This window comes from Notechis scutatus, chromosome 9 (genome assembly GCF_049901735.1).
Source record: "Notechis scutatus isolate UNSWTSFEM ecotype Mainland chromosome 9, rNotScu1.2, whole genome shotgun sequence".
Classification (NCBI taxonomy): Eukaryota; Metazoa; Chordata; class Lepidosauria; order Squamata; family Elapidae; genus Notechis; species Notechis scutatus.
This window is the reverse complement of record NC_142017.1, coordinates 1,973,629-1,997,412: the sequence shown is the minus strand read 5'-3', so window position 1 is coordinate 1,997,412 and position 23,784 is coordinate 1,973,629. Positions and strand designations below refer to the sequence as shown.

Below are 23,784 nucleotides of genomic sequence, written 5' to 3'. Positions count from 1 at the left end.
GGGTAGAGGTTTAAGGTGCTGGTCTAGAAGCCAGAAGACTGTGAGTTCTAGTCCCTCCTTAAGCATGGAAGCCACCTGGGTGACTTTGACCCCAAGAAAACCTCACAGACTTGTTGTTGTGGGGGAAAAGAGGAAGAGGCGCATTAGGACCATTTGCTGCCTTGAGTTACTTACAAAGTAATAAAAGCAGGATAAAAATCTAATAAATACATACATTTCAGGCTCCAAACAACTCTTTACAAATGTCTGCTCTTCCCAGACCATACACTTTCAGTCTTGCAGGCCAAGCAAAGAGCTAAAGGCAGATTTCAATTCCTTGATCCAGCCTGACTCTCTCTCTCTTTCTCCCTCCACCCATCCAATGATCTTGCCCCGTTGCCCAAGAGGACTTGTTTACTAAAGGTTTCTCAAGCAGAATCACCAAAAGTCCCCAGGGTTCTCCGAGGCCATCAAGACAAGCCCACCCAACTGAAAACATGGCAGGGAGGCTTGGCAAAGCGACAGCCAGACCTCCGATGCCACAGAAGATGAAGAACCCTTAAAGCCTCTTGGGGATCAAGGCTGGCCAGGGGCCTGGGGTGGGGTGGGGTGGGGTGAAGGGGGGTGTATGAAGAGGGGGGGTATCCTTGAATCTTAAGGCAAAGCAGCTGAAATGGAAAACAGGGAGATTTCCACCACCCCCCCTCCAAAGTACCCAACCTGCTGCGATGCAAGGCATTAAAAATGCATTTGGCATTCAGGGCTGGCTCATTGAATCAGCAAATGTCCAATTTAAAAATAAATAAATTACAGAAACGGGTAAGAACACGTTCTGGATTAGGCGACCATTTCTTTAAAGCATTGCATCAGTTATTTATGTATATTTATATATATATATATAAATAATATATATTTCCTTTGGTGAGGAAGCTCTCACCTCTTAAGTTCAAGAAGGGGGCTGAGATTGGTTTCTCTTGCCCTGCACAGAGGAGCCACATCCTGTGCTGATAAAGCCTCAAGAAGGTGAGAGGGTGAACATCACGGAAGCTTAAATGAAGGCCCCCAAGGGAAGGGCCACCTCCCCAGGGGGCCCCCAGCCCCCAACTCCCCCAGGAGCTTCTCCAATGGAAGGAAGCAAGCAAGCAACTTCAGGGGATCATCCTTCTCAACGGTTGGATGAGTCTGCAGAAGATTCCCCCATCCAAAGAGTGGGGGGGTGAGAAAAAGAAAGAAACAGGAAAGTGCTTTTTTTGTTTTGTAACCAAACAACAACTTGAGAGTTTAGGGGGGTGAGGAAGTTATGCTGTTTAGGAAGAAGTCCCCTCTGTCTGATTGTAACTCTACCAAGCCAGGTTTGCAGGTTCTGAGCTGGTGCAAGAAGCCTGCCAAAGGTTTTACAGCTCTCAGGAGCAAAAGGAAATTGGAAAGGCCTCAGCAGTTAACTTACGAATATATATTGTGTGGAAACTTCCTTTGCAGAGTGCAAATGGGAGGAAGGCAGTCTCCGGTCCATGCTGACCCAGAATTGCTTGCTCACTTTTTAGCACAGCCTGTAAGCGTGCCCAGAAGTGACAGTCTGGGTGGGAAGGGAAAGGACTTGGATGATTCTAGCTCAGAAGTCAAAATGTTCAGTCCGACATCCAAAAGACGTGAGGGCCACCAAATCAGACCCTGAGACGCTAGGCTGGGTCTCTTTTCCTCGTGAGTTCCTTGGCATCATCTCTAACTTCAGTGCAAGAGCTTCCATTTTTAGCAGAAGGCTGACCATCAAGCCATTAAGTGCAGCGACTGCCACTTTCAAGCAAATGAGAGGCATGCACAGAGTTCAAAGAGAACAACACCGGTTTTCTTGCCTCAATATTTCTATCAAGGAAGGAGTTTCTTTCTCCTGCAGTGGTGAGGAAGGATCCTGCCCTTGACAGTAAAAACAGACAAACCAATCTAAAGAAGTTTCCAACCGTGTGAGTGTTGTTTTGCCCAGTCAGGTGGCACCATCGAGTTCAGAGGTCTCCAAATTTGGCCACTTTAAGACTTGTGGACTTTTAACTCCCAGAATTCTGGGAGTTGAAGTCCACAAGTCTTACAGTGGCCAAGTTTGGAGATCTCTGTTGTAGCTGAATTTGGCCTGTCTTGGGTCTGCAAGTCTTTGGACAGGAGTAAACAATTGGGATTCTTTCATACAAAGTGCCCCAAACTTTCTGGCTTTGTGGACCAGCCGGATCTTCTTTCTGAGGCTGAAGACACCCGGTGTCTAATCAATACGTGAATCTTTGTTTGGCCCTTAACTATGACTTGTTGAATAAACCACAATTGGCTAGGTTCGCCACAGATGCTCACCAAAGGCCAAGACACGCGCGCGCACACACACACACACACACACCCTGCTGCTTTCTGAACCTGGGTAAATTCTGGCTAAATTCAGCGGAGGGTCAGGCTAAGGAGGTGAGTCACTGCAGACAAACATCTAAGTTCCCAGCTGGGTTTAATCGCTACGCTAAGCCACAATGTGGCTTCTCCGCCTGCGAGTTAGCAAATTGCTCCAACCAGGCCAATGGTGGTTTGTGCAATACACCACAGTTTAGGGTTGTGGTTGAAAGCTTTTCGTTGGGTGCTGACGGGGCACGTTTCCTTCCTCCTGGAGAGAAATTCACCGGAATTTTACCCAATTCGGAGCCTGGTTCCCTGCAGATGATCTCAGTCACCAGGAACAGAAGCCGACTGTTTGCTTTCCCTGATATCCCCACTTCATCCACCCACCCAACTGTCCTTCCTCCCGCAGCCAATGCCAGTCAGGTGCCAGGGCTGCCCACCCACCTTCCCGAACCCGTGGTGCCTTCAACTGTCATCCTTTTATACGTTTTTAATTCGGCAGGATTACCCGAACAACGGCGGTAATTAATACTAACCCCTCCTCTCCCGTATATGCTAATGGCATGAGCCATAAAAATTAATTTGCAAACATGTCATTACACAATAGCTATACAGCCAATAAACCGGCAATTATAGGCCAATCACTGAAGAGGAACAGAGGGAGGGGCACTCTGCCAATTTAGGCTGGCACCTTCTCCTGCATTTTAATTACATCAAGCTCAGGAGGAGACACACTTTTTCCAAGGTGGAGTGGACTTGCTCCCAATGAGAGTCTCACGTGGCCCTGCTAGAGGTGGCCTAGCTTTACAGACCCCTCACATCCCGGACATAAACTGTTTCAACTCCTACCCTCAAAACGACGCTCTAGAGCCCTGCACACCAGAACAACTAGACACAAAGACAGTTTTTTCCCCCAACACCATCACTCTGCCAAACAAATAATTCCCTCAACACTGTCCAACTATTTACAAAGTCTGCACTACTATTACTATTAATCTTCTCATCACTCTTATCACCCATCCCCTCCCACTTGTGACTGTATGACTGTAACTTTGCGGCTTGTATCCTTACGATCTATATGGACTGTTTCCTAGAATGATTTGATGGCTTATTGTACCCTCTGACTATCATTAAGTGTTGTACCTGATGATTCTTGACTCTTGGCGAATGTATCTTTTGTTTTATGTACACTGAGAGCATTTGCACCAAGACAAATTCCTCGTGTGTCAAATCACGGCCAATAAAAAGAGTTCTACTCTGTTCTATTCTATTCTATTCTATTCTATTCTATTCTATTCTATTCTATTCTTTATTCTATTCTATTCTATTCTATTCTGCTGTATTCTGTACTCTGCTCTGTATTCCTCTATTCTGTTCTGTTCTATTCTGTTCTATTCTATTCTATTCTATTCTATTCTATTCCTATTCCTATTCCTATTCCTATTCCTATTCCTATTCCTATTCTATTCTATTCTATTCTATTCTATACAACAAAAGTCCTGTTTATTAAGACTCACAAAGTTCACACAAAGATACCATGAAGCTGCTTAAGGCCGCCACCAAGGCAGGCAAGACAGAGGCCTCCTAAGATCCACGTCCAATATTCAACTCCTTGGAGACCAAATTTCCAGTATAAATATATGTATATACCGTATATTGGAATATCAAAGAGGCCAGATCCAGAAACCACCCCTTTGCTACCCCAGAATGCCAGGGCAGGAGGAACCCCCAAACTCCTGGGCACCTCTAGCCCCCCTGGCAGCATTGAGGCTTCCTCCAGCCCCTCCCCCCTTTTCTGCCTTGAGCGGTGCTGCCAACCAGGAGGCACACCTCTTAGCCCCCTGTGTCCTCGGGGAAGATGCCAATTCCAGGAAAGCAGAGGACAAGAGGCAGCACCTCTTACACTTGTTTTTCAGGAATGGCCAGTTTTGCCCCTGCCCGGTGCCAGCCTGGATTCCCTTCCGGCCTCCGGGTTATATTAGTTCACCCAGGCAGCCCTGCCTTCTCCTCCTCCCTTGGCTAATAGGGAAGGGCAGCAGGAGGAAGGTTGAAGGTTGACTTACTTTTGGCCAACAGCAAAGACAAGAAATGGGCATCCTGTTGGCCCTCTAAAGTTTGATCTGGACACCAAAGATGAAGAAGAAGAAGAACCAGGTTTTCTCGCGCTCCTAAGTTCACCAGCCCCTCCTCCCTCCTGGGCTGCAATTATTACCTTCAGCGCTAAGATAATTACAATATTAAGCACCTCTCCCACTCTTCCAGGCAGGGGCCCCCAGCGCCCTCTGGTGTGGAGGATGGTGCCACTGCAGGAGAGAGGCCAGCAGAGAGAGAGGTCTGAGCTGGGGGGTTTAAGTTAGCCAAATGAGGTAGCGTCATCAGGGCTAGAAGGAAGCGGAATTTGCGAGGAGGAGGAGGAGGAGGAGGAGGAGGAGGAGGAGGAGGAGGAATCCTTGGTGCTCTCTGAGCTTGACTGCTTCTTGCAGACTTTTCATTATCCAAACTAGGTAAGGTAATACTGACTAGCACTGATGATGTTCCCTAGTTGGGTCATGAAATGTCTGCAAGAAAACAACCAAGCTCAGAGAGCACCAAGGACCCCACAGTTGTTGTTGTTGTTGTTGTTGTTGTTGTTGTTGTTGTTGTTGTTATCGTCGTCCTCCTCCTCCTCCTCTCCACAAAGCCCACTCCCTTCTAGCACTGATGAAGTTCCCTACTTGGGTCATGAAATGTCTGCAAGAAAACCACCAAACTCAGAGAGCACCCAGTACCCCACAATTGTTGTTCTCCTCCTCCTCCTCCTCTCCACAAACCCCACTCCCTTCTAGCACTGATGAGGTTCGCTAGTTGGGTCATGAAACATCTACAAGAAATCCAAACCAGCTCAGAGAGCACCCAGGACCCCTCATGTCAACCCTGAGTTACCAACATTCTCTTTTATTACAGGCCAGAAGATTTGAGTGCCGCAGGGGAGCAGTCACTCAGATGTCACACACACACACACACACCTTCTTCCTCTTCTGCAGCACCTGCCTGGCACGAGGAGGCCCAGAACTCACAAAAGAGGCTGTGGGGCTCCCTGGGATGATATTCATGGATCTATTTCTTTCCAGAGGTGGTGAAACAAACACTACAGCATAGCGGCAAACATAGGGATCGAGTAGCAACGTCCCTCCATTGCAGCTAGGTGCAAAGTAGGCAGGGGATGAAGGAGCAAATTATCTCTCTTTTGCCCCTATCACCCGCTCGCTGAACTCCTGCAGCTCGGACAAACTGGGCTGGAGTTTCTGCAAAACGAACCGTATCAGGACTCCCATCAGCGGTTATATTCAAAGAGCTCAGTGTGACAAAGCTTTTGGGGATGATTTGTCCAAAATTATACAGATTCATCTGGCAGAAGTAAAAGTCCAAGGATGATGCCAGAGCATGGACCTACCGTAACAACTTCGAAGTCTTTCCTGGCTTACTAATGCTAGGCGACAATAACAGAACGACAAAGTTGGAAGGGACCTCGGAGGTCATCTAGTCCAACCTCCCGCTCAAGCAGGAGACCCTCTTCCATTTCAGACAAATGGTTGTCCAATCTCTTCTTGAAAACCTCCAGCGGTGGAGCATCCCACAACTTCCGGTGGCAAACTCTTCCACGGATGAATCGTTATCACGGTCGGGAAATTCCTCCTAAGTTTTAGGTGTGTTTGGTCCTTGATTAGTTTCCATCCATTGCTAAGAAGCAACGTTCTGCCTTCAGAGGATATTGGATAATGTCGGTTTTGCTCTTGTTGTTTTTAGAGATGCAGCTACAGCGGAAAAAAACAAGAGAGATGGCAGGTAGGTGCGATTGGTTTTTTTCCAAAAGTCCAGGGTCAAACGAGGACGGGACAAGTTTCTTTGAACTCTCCCCATTAATCGAACCACCTAGCAGTGCCGGAGAGAGCGTTGGAGCAACCAGACTCGGAAAGCTGCTTCTCTCATCCTGGATCTGAAGAAAAGCAGCTTGGCAAGGTTTACAACTGTCTAGTCTGCTCTTTTCGGCTGGAAGGGGGGGGAAAAATCTATGAGAAAGGGTTGGGGGGTGTGGGGTAGGCAGAGCCTGGAGAAGAGGAGGCTGTAGGAGACACCGTGGCTGCCTTCAAATGCCTGCAGGGATGCTGCCTGATGAAGATGATGCTGTTCTCCATTCAGTCATGTCCAACTCTTGGGAATTCTGCAGGCAGGGTCCCTCCGCATCTTCCAAACTTGGGCTGCTTCTCTTGAGTTGTTCAATGCTCTGTCTGGCTGACCAGCTGGCCAGCTTTGATGGTGTCCAGCCACCGTGGGTGGTCTTGGTTGGCCTGGTTTCCTTTTACCGCTAACTCTTCCCAACATACTTGCTTTCTCCAGTGAATTCCCCCACATGACATGGTGGCCAAAATAAGTGGGACCAGTAGTATGTAGGAGATGGAACTGGCAGAATTGCTCAGAGCGGCTCAGAACAAAAAGTGAAAAGAAAGCTGTCAGGATTCTGGCTGTTACCCCCATTTAAATCACGAGTCTCGAGCCAAACTTCCAAAACTTCAAAAGGATTTACTGGGAATGAAACTGTCCGGCATTGCCTGGGTGTATTGTAATTCATATTCTCCAATGGGACACATCCATAGCCCAGAGTCATTAAACATGCTCTCCAGTTAGAATTTTGCACGGCAGAAACTTCAGTCACCTAGTTACTACCTTTGAAAAACTACGTATGGAATGCCGTTTCAATTTTGCAAGCTGTTGCACTGCTTCCCCCTCCCTTTCTGTTGGCAACTCTAAAAAGACCCTAGAAATATTTTAGGAGTTGACCCAAGGGGCTTCTATTGCCAAAAAAACCAGATTTTGGTGGGACACCAGAAAAAAGTTCAACCACAGAACGAGCTTCCTTAGAAGGTGGGTAGGGTCTCCTGCTTGTGCAGGGGGTTGGACTAGAAGACCTCCCTGGTCCCTTCCAACTCTGTTGTTCCGACTCTTGCTAGAGCTATTTAAGCAGAGGTTGCATGGCATCTATCTAGGGGTGCTTTAGCACTGGCCACCTGCTCTGGATAGAGGGTTAGACTGGATGATCTCTCAGGTCTCTTCCAATTTCTTTGTTGTCAAACTCATGAGAACCAGTGGGGGGGGGGGGAATGCAGGGAAAATCTCCCCCACGCAGCATGACTGCCATTAGTTCATTGGGGGATCCCAACAGATCCCTCCACCAGGAATTCGGAGATAAAGCAGAATCCCAGGAAAAATTGAGGATGTTTTCCCAAAGGCTCGGGAACCTTGAAGCTTGGCCATGAATTGAAACAGGAATCCAGCTGCTACCCCTGGCGATGCCAAGAGCCGCCTGAAATTAAATCTGGCTTTGCCTTCTCTTCGATCTCCTAACCCACCTCCTGCCCTCCTGGCTTCTCCAATGGCGATCAAGTCTCGTTTGTTGAAGGAAAGCAGAAAGCGCCTTTTCCCGGCCACAACTCACAAGGCTCGCCCACTGACCCTCGTCCCAAAGTTTTCAGCTCCTGGAAGTCTATCATTTGGAGAGGAGACAGAAGTTCCCTGCGTTGCCCGGTCAATCTTCCGGCAGCCGCCAAGACAGGGGAAGATTCATCAACCCAACCTTGCAGGTTCATTACTACGCGGAAGATGCTCGGCGAAGATTTCTGTCTGCGGCTGACCTTTGATTAATTCAAATGAAGACATCTATCAAGGCTGTTAAAGCCAACTCGAAAAACGTAGGCAGCCCCCCCCCCCCCCTTGAACGTGACCGGAAGATCTTCTTCAGGACGGAGAAGCAGCAGCAGAGAGCGGCCAGGTGTCCTCCCACGAGAGGGAGGGGAAGGAGGAGGCTTATCAATCAGGCCTGGGGTGTCCTCCCCCCACTTGACCCAGCCGGGAAATAATGATGAGATGAAGAGGCTTGAAGCCAAGAAGGGATTTGGCCTTTTCACCACCCCTAGTTTTCTCCTCCAGGGGAACTCAACTGTAGGATGAATGGCTAACATGACTGGAGGGGGGAAATTATGGGAGTTGGAAGTCCACAAGTCTTAAAGCCGTCAGGTTTGAAGACCCCCGGTCTAATCTAATGAAGAGAAGGACTAGGGGTGACATGATAGAATTCTTCCAATATTTGAGGGGCTACCACAGAAAGGAGGGGAATCAGTGATGGGATTCAAAAAATTTTTACTACCGGTTCTGTGGGCGTGGCTTGGTGGGCGTGGCAGAGAAAGGATACTGCAAAATCCCATTCTCCCCTCACCCCACTCACCTGCTTTCCGGCTCTGTTCTCCTGTGCAGGGCAACCCAAGAAGACCCAACCGATCAGCTGGGACTCAATGGGAAGCGGAGAATAGATGGGGGGGTTGGCGGGAGCCAGTCAGAGGTGGGATTGGCCGGTTCTCCAAACTACCTAAAATTTCCACTACCGGTTCTCCAGAACCTGTCAGAACCGGCTGAATACCACCTCTCCAAAGCACCTTAAGGCAGGACAAGAAGCAAAGGATGGAAACGAATCAAGGAGAGAAAACCGTAATCAGGGAAGGGCTTGGCCTGCAGAAGTTGTGGGTGCTCCATCACTGGAGGTCTTCAAGAAAAGATCTCACAACCATTATTTAGTCTGGAATGGCAGAAGGTCTCCTGCAAGTTGCCTAAACCAGGGGCAGCTTGGGCCTAGAAGCCCACTTCAAGGACGCTCTCCATTGACAGGGGAAAGTGAAGCATCGCCCACCAGATATTTGAAGGTTGCCAATTTTAGAAGAAAAAAGCCAGCAGCCCAAAGCACCGAAGGAAAAGACCCCGGGCAACGGTCTGGACTTTCATTAGCCACGGGTCCGTCCAGCTTCGGGCAAAAAGGGAAAAGATGGTCTGGAGTTGTTTTCCATCAGACTTCCTCCAGACAAAGCTAGACCCATTTACCAGCTGCTGCAAGGAAGAAAAAAAAAGGGGGAAATCGAAGTCATTATCTCCCGGATCAAGAACCACCCCCAGGCTTAATAGCCCATTGAGCAGCCGGGGAGAGGAAGGAGGCCTCCCTTCTCTGCACACAAAAGAAGGTCCACTTGGCAGATCAACTTCCACGGAGGAGGAGGAGGAGGAGGAGGAGGAGGAGGAGGAGGAGGAGGAGGAGGAGGAGGAGGACTGGGCGGGGGCGGGGGGCTTGGTACTGTCTGAGCTTGGTAGTTTTCTTACAGATGTTTCAAGGACCCAAACTAGGGAACATCATCAATGTTAGAAGAGAATGGAATTTAGGGGGGAGGAGGAGGAGGCCTTTCGAGGAGGGGAGGAGGAGGAACTGGAGGAGGAGGAGGAGGAGGAGGAGGAGGAGGAGGAGGAGGAGGAGGAGGAGGAGGAGGAGGAAGCAATGAAATGTACCCTGCACACTCGACTATAAACTCTGGCCAGGCTTTTCTGCACATCAGCAGCTGCCAAGGAGTTGGAATTGAGGAATTAAACAGAGGAGGAGGAGGAGGAGGAGGAGGAAGAGCAGGAGGAGGAAGAGGAGGAGGAAGAGAAAGAAGAGGAAGAAGAGCAGGAGGAGGAAGAGGAGGAGGAGGAAGAAGAAGAGGAAGAGGAAGAAGAGGAGGAGGAGGAAGGAGGGAAGAAGAGGAGGAGGAGGAGGAGGAGGAGGAGGAGGAGGAGGAGGAGGAGGAGAAGAAGAAGAAGAAGAAGAAGAAGAAGAAGAAGAAGAAGAAGAAGAAGAAGAAGAAGAAGAAGAAGAAGAAGAAGAAGAAGAAGAAGAAGAAGAAGAAGAAGAAGAAGAAGAAGAAGAAGAAGAAGAAGAAGAAGAAGAAGAAGAAGAAGAAATATAAATCCTTTTCTCTCCCTCCCTTCCTTGGGGGATATTTTGGACCAGAAAAAGGACCAAACCCAGGCAGCTCCCAGAGCAGGAATCTCCTTCTGTCTCCCGTCTCTCTGAGGCCACCTGTGTTGTAAGTGGCCTCCCAGCCCCTTTTGACAAGGAAGGAAGCCCGTGAGAAGATAACCGCTACTAAGGCTGACCGCGGAAACCTCCTCGCAAAGAGCTTCTCACACCCAGCCAGCTTTTCTTCTGCAGCCCTCCTGGCTCTCCCCCCTTCCCTCCCCCCCCGAATAAAAAAAGCCCAAGACCTCCAAGTAATGTAGGGCTGCTGGTCTCCAGGCAGAGGAGCTGAGCCAGGAGGCAGAGGGCCTCAGCGGAGCCGCTGATGTAGTTGTGGCTGGGCTAGGAAACACCAGCTCGTGTGCCCTTTGCCAGCCTCCCTCGGGGACTCACACTTCCAGAGACACCCGGGGTGCAAAAGCAGCCTGGCACGGCCATGCCCAATTACAGCAAAGTGGGTGTGAGTGTGTGCGCTTTCAAGGCAACTGATGCACCCTGGGGGTGGCTGCTGCCAGACCCACCTTCAAAACAACCCCAGGAACAGGACCTGCGCCACAGAAGGGGCCCTGCCTGCTTCGGGACCCGCCAGCTGTGGCTCGGGGTGGGTTTGAATGAAGCAGTGGGACCCTTCCCATCTGCTGCCAGAAGAGCCCCTGGGGGACTCTTGCGGGGGGGCATCATCTCCTCCCCCCAGATGCCCCATGCCTAAGCAGCCAATGTGTTCTAGATAGGACAAAGGGGTTTTTCCCGATACAGACCAGCCTCCACCTGTTTCAATATAATGAATGAATGAGCTAATGAATGAACGAACGATCAACCAATCAATGCCAGGAATACATCGATAAAGGAAATAAATAGGAATAAATTGATTCCTTGAATGAATAGATAAATAAATCCTGCCTGCTTTCCTGATCAGCTGCTGGACCAAGCTTATAACCAGAGTAGATAGAATAGAGTAGAGTAGAGTAGAGTAGAGTAGAGTAGTAGAGTAGAGTAGAGTAGAGAATAGAATAGAATAGAATAGAATAGAATAGAATAGAATAGAATAGAATAGAATTCTTTTATTGGCCAAGTGTGTTTGGACACACAAGGAATTTGTCTTGGTGCAAATGCTATATATATAAAATTCATAATTCATATATATAAAAGAAAAGATACATTTGTCAAGAGTCAGGTGCAGCACTTAATGATAGTCATAGGGTGCAATAAGCAATCAAATCATACTAGGAAACAGTCAATATAAATTGTAAGGATACAAGCGAAAAAGTTAGTCATACAGTCACAAGTGGGAGGGGATGAGTGATAAGGAGTGATGAGAAGGTTAATAGTAATAGTAGTGCAGACTTTGTAAATGGTTGGACAGTGTTGAGGGATAGATAGATAGGTAGGTAGGTAGGTAGGTAGGTAGGTAGGATAGATAGATAGATAGATGATAGATAGATAGATAGATAATAGATAGATAGATGATAGATAGATAGATAGATAGATAGATAGATAGATAGATAGATAGATAGATAGATAGATAGATGATGATAGATAGATGATAGATAGATAGATAGATGATAGATAGATAGATAGATAGATAGATAGATAGATAGATAGATAGATAGATAGATAGATAGATAGATAGATAGATAGATAGATAGATAGATAGATGATAGATAGATAGATAGATAGATAGATAGATAGATAGATAGATAGATAGATAGATAGATAGATAGATATGATAGATAGATAAGAAAGAGACAGAGAGAGAGATAGATAGAAAGAAAGAAAGAAGAAAGAAAGAAAGAGAGAGAGAGAGAAAGAAAGAAAGAAGGAAGGAAAGAAAGAAAGAAAAAGGAAAGAAAGGAAAAAGATTGGGAGGGCTTAACGCAGGGCTCCTGTTTGGGCACAGCATACACCCCCTCCGTGGTGCTTCTTAGGGCAGGCTTAATAACCCCCCCTAATAAACCCCCTGCATTATGTGCGGCTCTCATTCCCATTTCCTGCCTGCCAGGCCTCCTTCTCCTTCTGCCCTTCAGGAACGAACCTCTCCACCCACCCAACCCTCCTTTCTCCCGGTAGAATTGCTCCGGTCTGAATCCAAGCAGTTCTGCACTTCTTATTCCTGCCTCGTGCAGTGGACATGGGGTGCTTCTCTGCCCCCCACCCCTACCCATCCCGGCCCCAGAAGCCACAGCCACAGAACCAGGAGAGGGGGCTGGTCTGGAGGGAGTCCCAGGAAAGCCCAACCTCGCTCGCTCGCTCGTTTCCCCAGAGCGGAAGGCACGAGAACCAGAAGGCAGGGACCTGGGAAGGCTTTCGCCCCAAGCCTGACCCTTCTCTGCTAGCAAGCAAATGCCAGGGTCATTTCCCAGAGATGCCTCTCCGGGGGCAGCTGGCTCCTGCCAAGCAGCCCAGCCAAGGCCAGGCACCCACTCCCCCAATTTGGGGCTGCTTCCTCGGTCCAAAGCAGGCGCCCCCTCACCCAGCAAAGCAAACCGGCCGGATTCTGCTTGGGGGGAATAAACTTTGGGTTTGCTGATCACGGGATGTTTCATCGGTTGAGTTTAGCTGCAGCCCCAGTGAGGGGGATGCCCCGTTGGGCGAAGGGCCAGCCTGCCCAAACCAAGGCGAAAAAAGAATAAAAGCCTATCGAAGTTCCTTTTTTTTTTTTTTGAAAGAGCAGCCCCCCCAAAAGAGGGGGCCCTCCCACCAAGGGCCAACTTCTCCTTGCCCCTTCTGACCTCCCTCTGCTTCCCAGGTGCCAGGACAGATGGACGGCCAACCCAACAACAGTAATGCTTCCGTGGGCTAAATTATTAATCCAGCGCTTTTTAAAAGGACAGCCCACTGCCTCTCTCCCTCCCTCCCTGCCTGGGAGGAAGGAAGGAAAGAAGGAAGGAGGGAGGGAGGGACGGAGGGAAGGAGGGAAGGAGGAAGAGGTTGGGAGGGAGAGAGGATGGAAGGAAGACAGGGAGAGGGAGGATGGAAGAGGTGGAGGGAGGGAAGGTGGAAGGAAGGGAAGGAGGGAAGGAGGGAGGGAGGGAGGAGAGAAGGAAGGGTGGGAAGGTGGAAGAGATGGAGGGAGGGAAGGTGGGAGGAAGGGAAGGAGGGAGGGAGGGGAGGACGGAGGGAGGGAGGAGAAAAGGGAGGGAGGAAGGTAGAAGGGAGGGAGGGAGGTGGAAGGGAGGGAGGGAAGATGGAAGAGATGGAGGAAGGGAAGGTGGAAGGAAGGGAAGGAGGGAGGGAGGAGAGAAGGGAGGGAGGGAAGGTGGAAGGGAGGGAGGGAGGGAAGGTGGAAGGAAGGGAAGGATGGAGGGAAGGTGGAAGGAAGGGAAGGAGGGAGGGAGGAGAGAACGGAGGGAGGGAGGAAGAGAAGGGAGGGAGGGAGGAAGGTAGAAGGGAGGGAGGGAAGGTGGAAGAGATGGAGGGAGGGAAGGTGGAAGGAAGGGAAAGAGGGAGGGAAGGTGGAAAGAAGGGGAGGAGAGAAGGAAGGGAGGGAGGAAGGTGGGAGCAAGGGAAGATGGAAGGAAGAAAGGGGGAGGGAGGGAGGGAGGAAAAGAAGGGAAGATGTCTCTTTTCATCATTCCCAAAGGATTCTCGAACCACCTCACCCCAGATCCTGCTTTTTCTCCAGAGAGGTGAGAAGCAGAAAGCAGACTCCGGTGCCAGGAGCCCAAACCCCCCTGGAGGACCAGCCACATCCAACTTCTCCTCCTACCAGACGTTCGACAAAGGCGTCTGGCAGGGCTCAGGTTGGGACTCAACCATTGCTGATGCAACTGCACCAGGGTCCTTGCAGCCGCAGCTGTGGCACCAGAAGCAGAAGCCAGGAACTCGGAAGGGGGAAAGATGGGGCCAAGATGCCCGTTGCTGCAAGGCAGACCCACATCCCGGTTCCAATGCAGGGGAGTCTGTCTGTGCTTCTCCACACCCCGTGGAAGCCGAAATTGGGGGCCAGAGCTGGGAGAAACGGAGGACAGCCAAGCAGGCGGCCTTCCTCTTAAAAAAAAAAGAGTAGAACATCCAGGGGACAATTGCATCTAGCAGGGGGGGAGACGGTTGGCCTATAAATGTAATAAATAAAATATAAGTGAAGTGCATTTAAGACCACTGGATTTGCAACAACTGCACCCCCTCCGTCCTACCAGCCCATTTCAAAAATGCAAAATTTTTAATTTAGTGAGCTGTAAGTGAAGAGGCCCAGCTCCTGTGAGGGTAGAAAAGGAGGACAGAAACCATTAAAAAGCAGCTTTCTCATCTCACTACCATCCGGATAAATTGCAAGCTATTTTGTTCCAAGATTGTAGTATTTCAAAAAAAAATAAAAAAAAAAGCCCATCTATTGAAGCTCTGATAGCTGCAAATTATGAACACGGAGCTGATGAGAGATGAAGGAAAAAGGCTAAAGATAATCATCAAAGTAGTGCATGCAAATGGTCGGAGACTCAGGGAGGTTTTCCTCTTCTTTTCTTCCTTCTTTTTTTTGAAGATTGCAAAACTTAACTTTCCTTTGATGGCGATTGGAGGGGCCGGGGACAGATCTGAGCCTTTTGTTTTCCCATCTTTTTGGTGGTGGTTGTTGTTGTTGTTGTTTTGCAGAAGCACAGCCTCCCGAGCTAAGGTGAAGGGGAGGAAAAGCCCATTCAGACTGCAAGGTGAGCACCAGGAGGCAGAGAGAGAGAGAGAGAGGGAGGGAGGGAGGGAGGGAGAGAGAGAGAGGGGAGGGAGGGAGGGAGGGAGGGAGGGAGAGAAAAGCTGGATTTCCAGATGGGAAAGTAGCAGAATCCCAAAACAGTTGCTGGAACATCTGCTCCAAAATCCCCTTGCTTGCCAGAGACACTCCTCCCCACGCTTTGAGGGTGTTTGTTTGTACAGCTAGTCCCTGACTCACAAATATTCATTTAGTGACCATTCAAAACTACAACATAAAATACAGAATAACAAGAGCTGGAAGGGGTCTTGGAGGTCCTCTAATCCAACCCGTTGCTCAAACAGGAGACCCTACGTCCTTACAGACAAACGGGTGTCCAATCTCTTCTTTAAAAACCACCAGCGATGGGGGGGATCCACAACATCTGGTGGCAAGTTGTTCCACTGGCCAATGATCCTTATGGTTGGGCAAGTTTCTCCTTCATTCCAGGTTGCTTCTCTCCTTGGTTAGTTTCCATCCCTGGTTTCTGGTTTTGTCTTTGGGTGCTTTGGAAAAGAGGTCAACACACACACACACACCCCGTCTTCATAGGATCCCCTCAAATATTGGACAGTGCGATCATGGTCCTTCTTTTCCTTCGACAGACCAGGGGTGGAATGCAAATATTTGACTCCCTGTTCTGTGGGCGTGGCTAGGTGGGTGTGGCCATGTGACTGGGTGGGCGTGGCTTCTTTTTTTTTCCAGCACTCCTCCCCATGCTCCGTTGTTTTTTTTTTGGCCTCCTGGGCCTCAGTGAACCCTCCTGGGCAAGCAATAAGACCGCAAGGGGGATCCCGCCACAGCTGCCCGCATTCCTTCAGCCTGCACATTCCTTCAGGAGTGACTAGGCAGGGGGAGAACGCAACTAGCGATGTCACACATGTGCGATAAGGACTGACTGGGTGGGGGAGGGGAGGGGAGGGGCAGGCGGAGGGGGCGGGGCCAGCCAGGGGCACGATTTGCCACTTCGCCGAACTGCACAGGATCCTAACAACCGGTTCTATAGAACCAGTCCAAACCGCTAGAATCCCAGCCCTGGACTAGACATACCCGATTGCGACATCACTGAAAGAACGGCGTTGGGGGAAAAAAAAGGACTTTTGGCCGTTGAGCCATCCCCATGGTGACACGATTGTAATTGGACGCTGCCCACAGTTTCCCTGTGGTAAAGATGGGCGGCCAATACATTTTCTAAACAAACAAATCATCAAAATTCAGGTGCTTGGCAACCAGCTCCCTCGGACAACATTTGCAGCATCCTGAGCTCATGTGATGCCCATTTGGGGGTCTTCTGACAACAGAAGCCCGTGTCCGCTTAATGACCACAGGATTTGCTTCACTGCACTGATTCACTTAACAACCTTGGCAAAAAAAAAGGGGGTGGTAACATTGGGCAGGACTCACTTAACAAGATAGACACAGACTCCAGAGAGGAATTAGGACTGCAGAAAAAAACATTCCTACCAACCTGCCTTCTGTGGAGGACCTTTTATATGGCAGGAGTCAGAAAGAGGGCTGGGAAAATACCTACACACCCCTCACATCCTGGACATAAAATGTTTCAACTCCTACCCTCAAAATGATAGTATAGAGCATTGCACACCAGAACAACTAGACACAAGGGGAGTTTTTCCCCAAACGCCATCACTCTGCTAAACAAATAATTCCCTCCACACTGTCCAACTATTTACAAAGACTGCATTACTATCACTATTAATCTTCTCATCACTCCTTATCACCCATCCCCTCCCACTTTTGACTGTATGACTGTAACTTTGTCGCTTGTATCCTTATGATTTATATGGACTGTTTCCTAGAATGATTTGATGGCTTATTGTACCCTCTGACTATCATTAAGTGTTGTACCTGATGATTCTTGACTCTTGACGAATGTCTCTTTTCTTTTATGTACACTGAGAGCATTTGCACCAAAGACAAATTCCTGGTGTGTCCAATCACACTAGGCCAATAAAAAGAATTCTAATCGCCCGCAAAGCCTGACGTGATGCCCAAGGACGCCGTTCCGTCAAGAAGCTGTGAGTAGCAAGGTTGCAACTCAGCAGCAGCTGCACCTGGTTGGACGACTTCCTCCTCTTTCCGTTAACAAAAGGGACTTTACCTGGCTTAACCGACCAACCACCTTTGGGGAAACCAAAGGCACAGCTGGGCGTGGTACCCAGCTGGCATTATGCCTCCCAACCCCCATCTTGGCACCGGGGAACAAAAGCATCTCCCATCCTGGGCTAGGCACCTGGCTGCTGTCGGCCAAACGGTGTTGCCTCTGGTGTAATTTACCTGCCGTTTCTTTTCTTTTTTTGGGGGGGGAAAGAAATTTTTTGGGACCCATTTTGGAAAAGGAGGGGCCACGCCATCTGTGCAAAGAAGGCTACAATTCTGCCACTGTCCTTGATGGTCATGCCTGCATCAGGTTAGGCAGCCGGGCCAGGATGAATTTTGCAGCCGAGGGGACAATCTCTTCGTCTGAAATGGCACAGGCAGTCCTCGACTTACAACACTTCATTTAGCGACCGTTACAAAGTTACAACGGCGCAGACGGAAAGGGACCGATGACCGTTTTGTCACACAACCGTTGCAGCGTTTCCCCCTGTGGCCACATGATCAAAATTTGGATGTTTGGCAACTGACTCATACTTCTCCCCCCCCCCGGGGGGGTCACGTGATCCCCACTTGAAACCTTTGAACAGGTGAACAGGGTTGGAAGGGACCTTGTTAGGTCATCTAGTCCAACCCCTGCCCAAGCCACACCATTTCTGACAGAGGGCAGTCCGTTTTCTTCTTCTTCTTCTTCTGCTATCGATGTTCTAGGAAGGTAACGGTGGCATGCAGGAAAGCAGGTAACCGGAAAGAAAACATTCTAGACATTCTTTCGCCCAACCTGCTAGCTGGCTGGCTGCTCTCGCTTCCTCACGTGTGAGAAATCCCAACCTTTCTGTTCAGCTTCTCCTCCCGTGCAAGGATGATGAATGATGAATGGTTACCATTTTAATGGAGCCAAATTGAGCGGCACACCTGCAACCTGAGAAGAGGCCACTGCAGCCGCCTGCAATTCAGCCCGAAGACTCCCAATTCTCCCCCTATTTGGGTTGTTTTTTTAAAGGGGGTTTGACCTTTGTCCCTCCCGAGAAGGGGCAAGGGAGGCAGGGTGGGCTTTGGCTGCAAGGCAGGCAGGAGGCCGGAGAAAGCTGGTTGGGTTGCTCTGGACTTGGCACCCAGGCCGGAGGAACGTTGCCATGAAGATCCTCTGTTTACTATGCCGTTGTGAGTAATTCCTTCCTCTGCGCCAATGCCAGCAGCACTTTAAGCTTATAAAACAAACACGGGAAGGGTTTTTAAAATAGCCTTTTCCCCTGGAGTCATCTTTGTAACCTCTTCTCTGCCCGGGAACTCGCTGCCATCCTCCCCAGGAGCCCCACTTGAGACGCCAAGAGGAAAGAAAGGGGGGGAGGGGAGAGAGGGAGAGAGAGAGAGGGAAGAAGGGAGGGAGAGGTGAAAGAGAGAGGAGGAGAAAGAGAGAGGGAGAGTGGGGAGGGAGGGGAGGAGGGAAAGAGAGGGAGGGTGGCAGAAAGAGGGGTCAGGAGAGAGAGGGAGAAAGAGAGGGAGGGGAGGGGGGAAAGGGAGGGAGGAAGAGAGAGAGGAAAGAGGAAGAGAGAGAGGGAGAAAGAGAGAGAAGGCGGGAGGGAGGGAGGAAGAGAGAGAGAGGGAGGAAGAGAAAGAGAGGGAGAGAAAAAGAGAACAAGAGAGGGAAGAAGGGAGGGAGAGAGTGAAAGAGAGAGGAGGAGAAAGAGAGAGGGAGAGTGGGGAGGGAGGGGAGGAGGGAGAAGAGAGGGAGGGTGGCAGAAAGAGGGGTCAGAGAGAGAGGAGAAAGAGAGGGAGGGGAGGGAAGGGGGGAAAGGGAGGGAGAGAAAAAGAGAACAAGAGAGAGGAAGAAGAGAGGAGGGAGAGAGTGAAAGAGGAGAGGAGGAGAAGAGAGAGAGGGAGAGTGGGGGGGAGGGAGGAGGGAGAGAGAGAAAGAGAGGGAGGGTGGCAGAAAGAGGGGTCAGAGAGAGAGGGAGAAAGAGAGGGAGGGGAAGGGGGACGGGAGGGAGAAAGAGAGAGAAGGCGGGAGGGAGGGAGGAAGAGGGAGAGAGGGAGAGGGCAAGAGAGAGGGCGGCAGAAAGAGAGAGAGAAAGAGAAAGAGAGGGAGAGAGAAAGAGAACAAGAGAGGGAGAGGAGAGGGTGGCAGAAAGAGAGAGTGGGAGGGAGAGAGGGAAAAAGGGAGGGGGGAGGAAGAGAGGGAGGAAGGAGAAAGAGAGAGAAGGCGGGAGGGAGGGAGGAAGAGAGGGAGAGAGAGGGGGAGAAAGAGAAAGAGAGGGAGAGAGAAGGAGAACAAGAGAGGGAGAGGGAGAGGGTGGCAGAAAGAGAGAGTGGGAGGGAGAGAGGGAAAAAGGGAGGGAGGGAGGAAGAGAGGGAGGAAGGAGAAAGAGAGAGAGAGAGAGAGGGAAGGAGAGCTGGCGCCATCCTGCACGCAATGTCAGGGATGCTCCACGCAAGGCTGCCACTGGCCTCTAATCAAAGCGGGCACCTTTGCCAGGGCCGTGGGAGTCAAAGCCACTCAAGTTCTGCTCAATGCCAAGCCGGTGACTCACGGAGAGCCACAGCTCCGAAGAATAGCAAGGCAGCCAACGAAGGTCGCCAGCTCTAAGAACGCAGGGCCCGGGTTCAAGGAAGAGGAAGAAGCAAAGACCGCGGTGGCATCTCAAGAAGGCAGTGCCCCCCAACACCACTGTGACCAGGAAGTTGGGCAAGTTGGCCTGCCTTCGGGAGTTGTCTGTGCTCCGTCCCTGGAGGCTGGCGGACAGAAGAGGCTGGACAGCCATTTGTCCAGACTGGTGTAGGGTTTCCTGCCTGAGCAAGAGGTTGGACTAGAAGACCTCTAAGGTCCTTTCCAACTACCTTCTATCTGGAGGCACCAGACTGAAAACCTGGCCATGAGATTGGATGGTCTTTTTTCTTCGCTCGACCCAAAGAACTTCTCCAAAGTCTGGTCTCATTTGTTGTCTCCCCAGCTAGGAAAACCCCTCCCCAGGGCCCCAACTGGTCCAAAGCCCCAGACCCAACCGGGATTTGAAGCCAGTGTCTTCTTTAATCCCATATCTCACTGCCTTTACGGCTTTCCTGCCCTTCCTCTCCCTGGAGCAGCTGCTAGTATTTCCAAAAAACACACAAAAACCCCAACCCATGTCAAACAATGACCCCCCCCAAATCCTTTGAAATCCCTCCTCCTCCTTCTCCCTCCCTCCCTTCACTGGTCGGGGTCCAACTTCAACCCAGTGCAAATCCCAGGAAGTGCCTTTTACCCCCAGTGGGAACTGAGATAAGGGGCTGAGGAGGGTGAGATAGGATTTTGGGGCAGGAGGAAATAGGGGCCCTATCTCCCACCCCACCCTTTCCTCAAGGCAGGAAGCCACAGGAGAAGGGAAAGTTCCAAGCTGCAGGCTGGATCCCAGCTGGCTGCATCCAGTCTGAGCCCAGATAAACCCTCCCTCAAATCCCATCTCACCCTCCTGGGTGAAGGATCAGCCCCCTGGAGGGAGAGGGAGAGAGAGGGAGAGAGGGAGAGAGAGAGAGGGAGGGAGAGAGAAAGGGAGAGGGGAGGGAGGGAGAGAGAGAAGGGAGAGAGGGAGGGAGGTAGAGAGAGATAGAGAGGGAGAGAGGGAGGGAGAGAGAGGGAGGGAGGGGAGAGAGAGAGAGAGAGAGAGAGAGAGACCCTTGGAGAAGGAAGGGGGTGAAATTGAGAATAGGGAGGGAGGCCATTGAGGGAGGGGGCCTTTCCACCTGCAGGAGGGAAGGGGAGGCCGAGCCAGCTGCGCGTCCCTTCCCTGATCCCCAGCCCAATGCTGAAGCATGTGCCGTAACGTGTCCTGATGCTCCCCGCGAGGAGAAATATCCATCCATTCGTGTCGGTCTGCCAAGAGCAGAGAGCGAAGGTGATCAAGGGACCCCGGGAGGGACAGCCTGGGCTTCGGGGGCACCTTTCCTTCCATCTGTCGGCGAGACAGACGCGCCACCTTGGAGGGAGGAGGGTCTCCCTGACTTCACCTGGAGCCCAGGCAAACAAACAAGTCGCGCACACCTGGGCCTCTGAAAGACCCTCCCTCCCCTAAGCCAAGCCCAGAGAGAGAGAGGGGGCTCCTTCTGTCTGGGGGGGGCTCAGCAGCCTCTTTCAATCTGCATCCGGGGTGCAACTCATAGGATCCCCTAGGCAGCCCCCCGGCTACAAAATCCCACCCACCCGGCATCCGGTGCCACGAAAGGCCTACTAGGGGCATTTCGCTTGGTAGCTCACCTGCTTTTGCGGTTCAGCAGCTTCCGTGTTGGGTGCTTGACCCTTTGCTTCCATGGGGTGTGTGTGTGTGTGTGTTTGTGTGGATGGTTTACTGCACATGGTTGTGTTACTCTTTGTGCGTTCGCTATCTGTCTTGGGGGTGGGGTGTGGAGTGTGGTGCGGTGTGGACTGCTTTTCTGCCAGGGAGAAATGCCCTGAATAGCATGCAAATAAGCAGGTTGGGGGTGGAATTAACACCACAACAGGCGGCCTTTCACCTGGCATGGAGATTCAGCCAAGGGAAGAGCGGGGTTACTGCCACCTGTTGAATGTCTCACCTGTGGCACCTCTGACTGGACTCCTTTAAGAGACCCTTAAGGGTCCCTTCGCATCTTCCAAGCTAGCATCCTCTGGATATACGCCACAACTCCCATCCTTCTCAGCCAGCACGGCCAAAGCCGCTCAGGAGGATGGGAATTGTGGTCTCAAAGGAGGAAGGCAGCTGACAAATTAAAGCAAAGATTCTCACACTTTGGGGGATGGGGATTAAAACACACACACACACACACACACACACACACACATGGCAGGTACCGTAGTTCTTGACCTTTCACCATTTATTTTTGGTACACAGTTCAAACACTTATTGGCAGCTGACGATCACAACTGGAACCAAAATTTGGGTTGTTAAGCAAGGCGGTCGTTAAGTTAATTGTGCCTTAAGGTACGACCTTTTTTGGTCACAGGGGTTAAGCAAATCTCTGCAGTTGTTAAATGAGTCAGGCAGTTGTTAAGCAAATCTGGCTCTCCCCCATTGACTTCCCCTGGCTGGGAAGGTCGCAAATAAAATTCATTCGTTCGTATTTTATTCTATTGGATTGGATTGGATTGATTCTATTTTCTATTCTATTCTATTCTATTCTATTCTATTCTATTCTATTCTATTCTATTCTATTCTATTCTATTCTAATTTCTATTCTATTCTATTCCAGAGACAGAGACAGAGACAGATGGAGAGACAGATAGATAGAAGATAGGTAGATAGATACAGATATATAGTTTTATTTTGCTATCTTATTTCATTGTTTTATTTTTTAGAAAATTTATAGAGCCTGCTCGCTCCCAGCAACTCCAAGCAACCTACAAATGGTGATCACCGGTCCCTGGGGCTCTACAACCATGGTAAATACTTGTGGCTGCCAAGCCCTCTCCCTTCCCTCCCTCCCCCCCCAAAAAAATTTTAATCATGGGACTGTGGGGAATGCTGTGACGGTCGTAGGCGTGAGGACTTGCCACAAGGCACTTTGACCCGTTGCAACTTGGCACTGTCACTAAACGAATGGCTGTAGGTCCAGGACCTCCCGCCATAGACCAATAGCCCTCCACCTCTACCCCCAGCCCACCCCCTTCAGAGTGGGCTCCATGCAATGGGTCTGCTTGGGCGGGGGGGGCGGGGGGGTTGGACTAGATGACCTACAAGGTCCCTTCCCACTCTGTTCATCTGTATCTAAACGGCATCGAAATTCACGGTGTCTTTGTCACTGATGTTTTAACATCCAGGGGCTCCTCCTCCCGTCCTGCGCCTGTCAGCTCTTCCGCCTCTGCGGAGAAAAACCAAAAGGGGAGGGGGCAGCTTTGCAAATGCCTCCCCCTTTTTTTCTGGCACTGATCCTCTTTCCTTCCAACCAGAGCCGGAAGGGTTTGGCCTCCTGACCGGGGCAGATTCGGAGGAGGGACGAGAGGGGCGGGAAAGCTGGCCTCTTCCCCACTGCGGGGGAAGTCAGGTGGGGGAGCTGGGGGGGGGGGGAGAAAGAGGTCACCCACCTTGCTGACCTCCCCCACCCACCCACCTCCAAGCATGCAGCGGCCCCCGAAGCGGGAAGTGTCAATCAGGGGGTCCCTTGGCGGCAGAGGCAATCGGGGTCACCGTGGCTGTGCGCCACACTTGTTCTGCTAACCTGTGCCAGGGTCCCCATGGAGACCGGCTGACTGGCAGGGGCAGCCTTCAGCTAGAGGGCAATTTGGATGGGGGGGGTGGGGGGGTGGAGGGACACGGGCAGCTCCCAGGCCGATCTCCAGCCCCCCCCCCCAAACTCGCAAACTCGGCACACAGCCGGCCAAGAAGGAGGCTCATCGCCGGGGAAGGTCGGTGAGCAATTGGGGGTTTCTTTCCCTTAAAGCCAAACTCTAAACAACCGGGAGACCCATTTAGCAGCGGCGGTGATTCCCTTAGCAGAGGTGGCCAGAAGAAGTCGTAAAAGGGGACAAAATTCACTTTTCTCCTTTAGAAAATGTAAATTTGGGGGCTGAATTGCCGTTGTACCTCGAGGGCCGCCTGCACGAGGGAAATGGCAGGGAGGCCCGTAAGTTTAAAGCTGGAAGGGAACCCAGAGGTCATCCAGCTCAACCCCCTGCTCAGTCGCCTCTGTCGGAACACACCGCTAGCAAAAGGGAGCCTCCGTCGCTTCCCTCGATGGCGGCCCTCGCTGCAGAATGGCTTTTAACAGTGGCGGGAGCTTTCTAAAACACTTAAGCAAACCCAGGAACCTCTGGATCCTATTCAGGTGACCCTCAACTTATGAC

The 23,784-nt window shown here is 50.7% G+C and overlaps 1 protein-coding gene across 4 annotated transcripts in view; it reads right to left on the bottom strand.

Annotated features, from left to right (window-relative positions):
- The window catches only part of GSE1 (Gse1 coiled-coil protein), a 258,953-nt gene that overhangs the window by 109,412 nt on the left and 125,757 nt on the right, over positions 1-23,784 (bottom strand). The window lies entirely within an intron of this gene.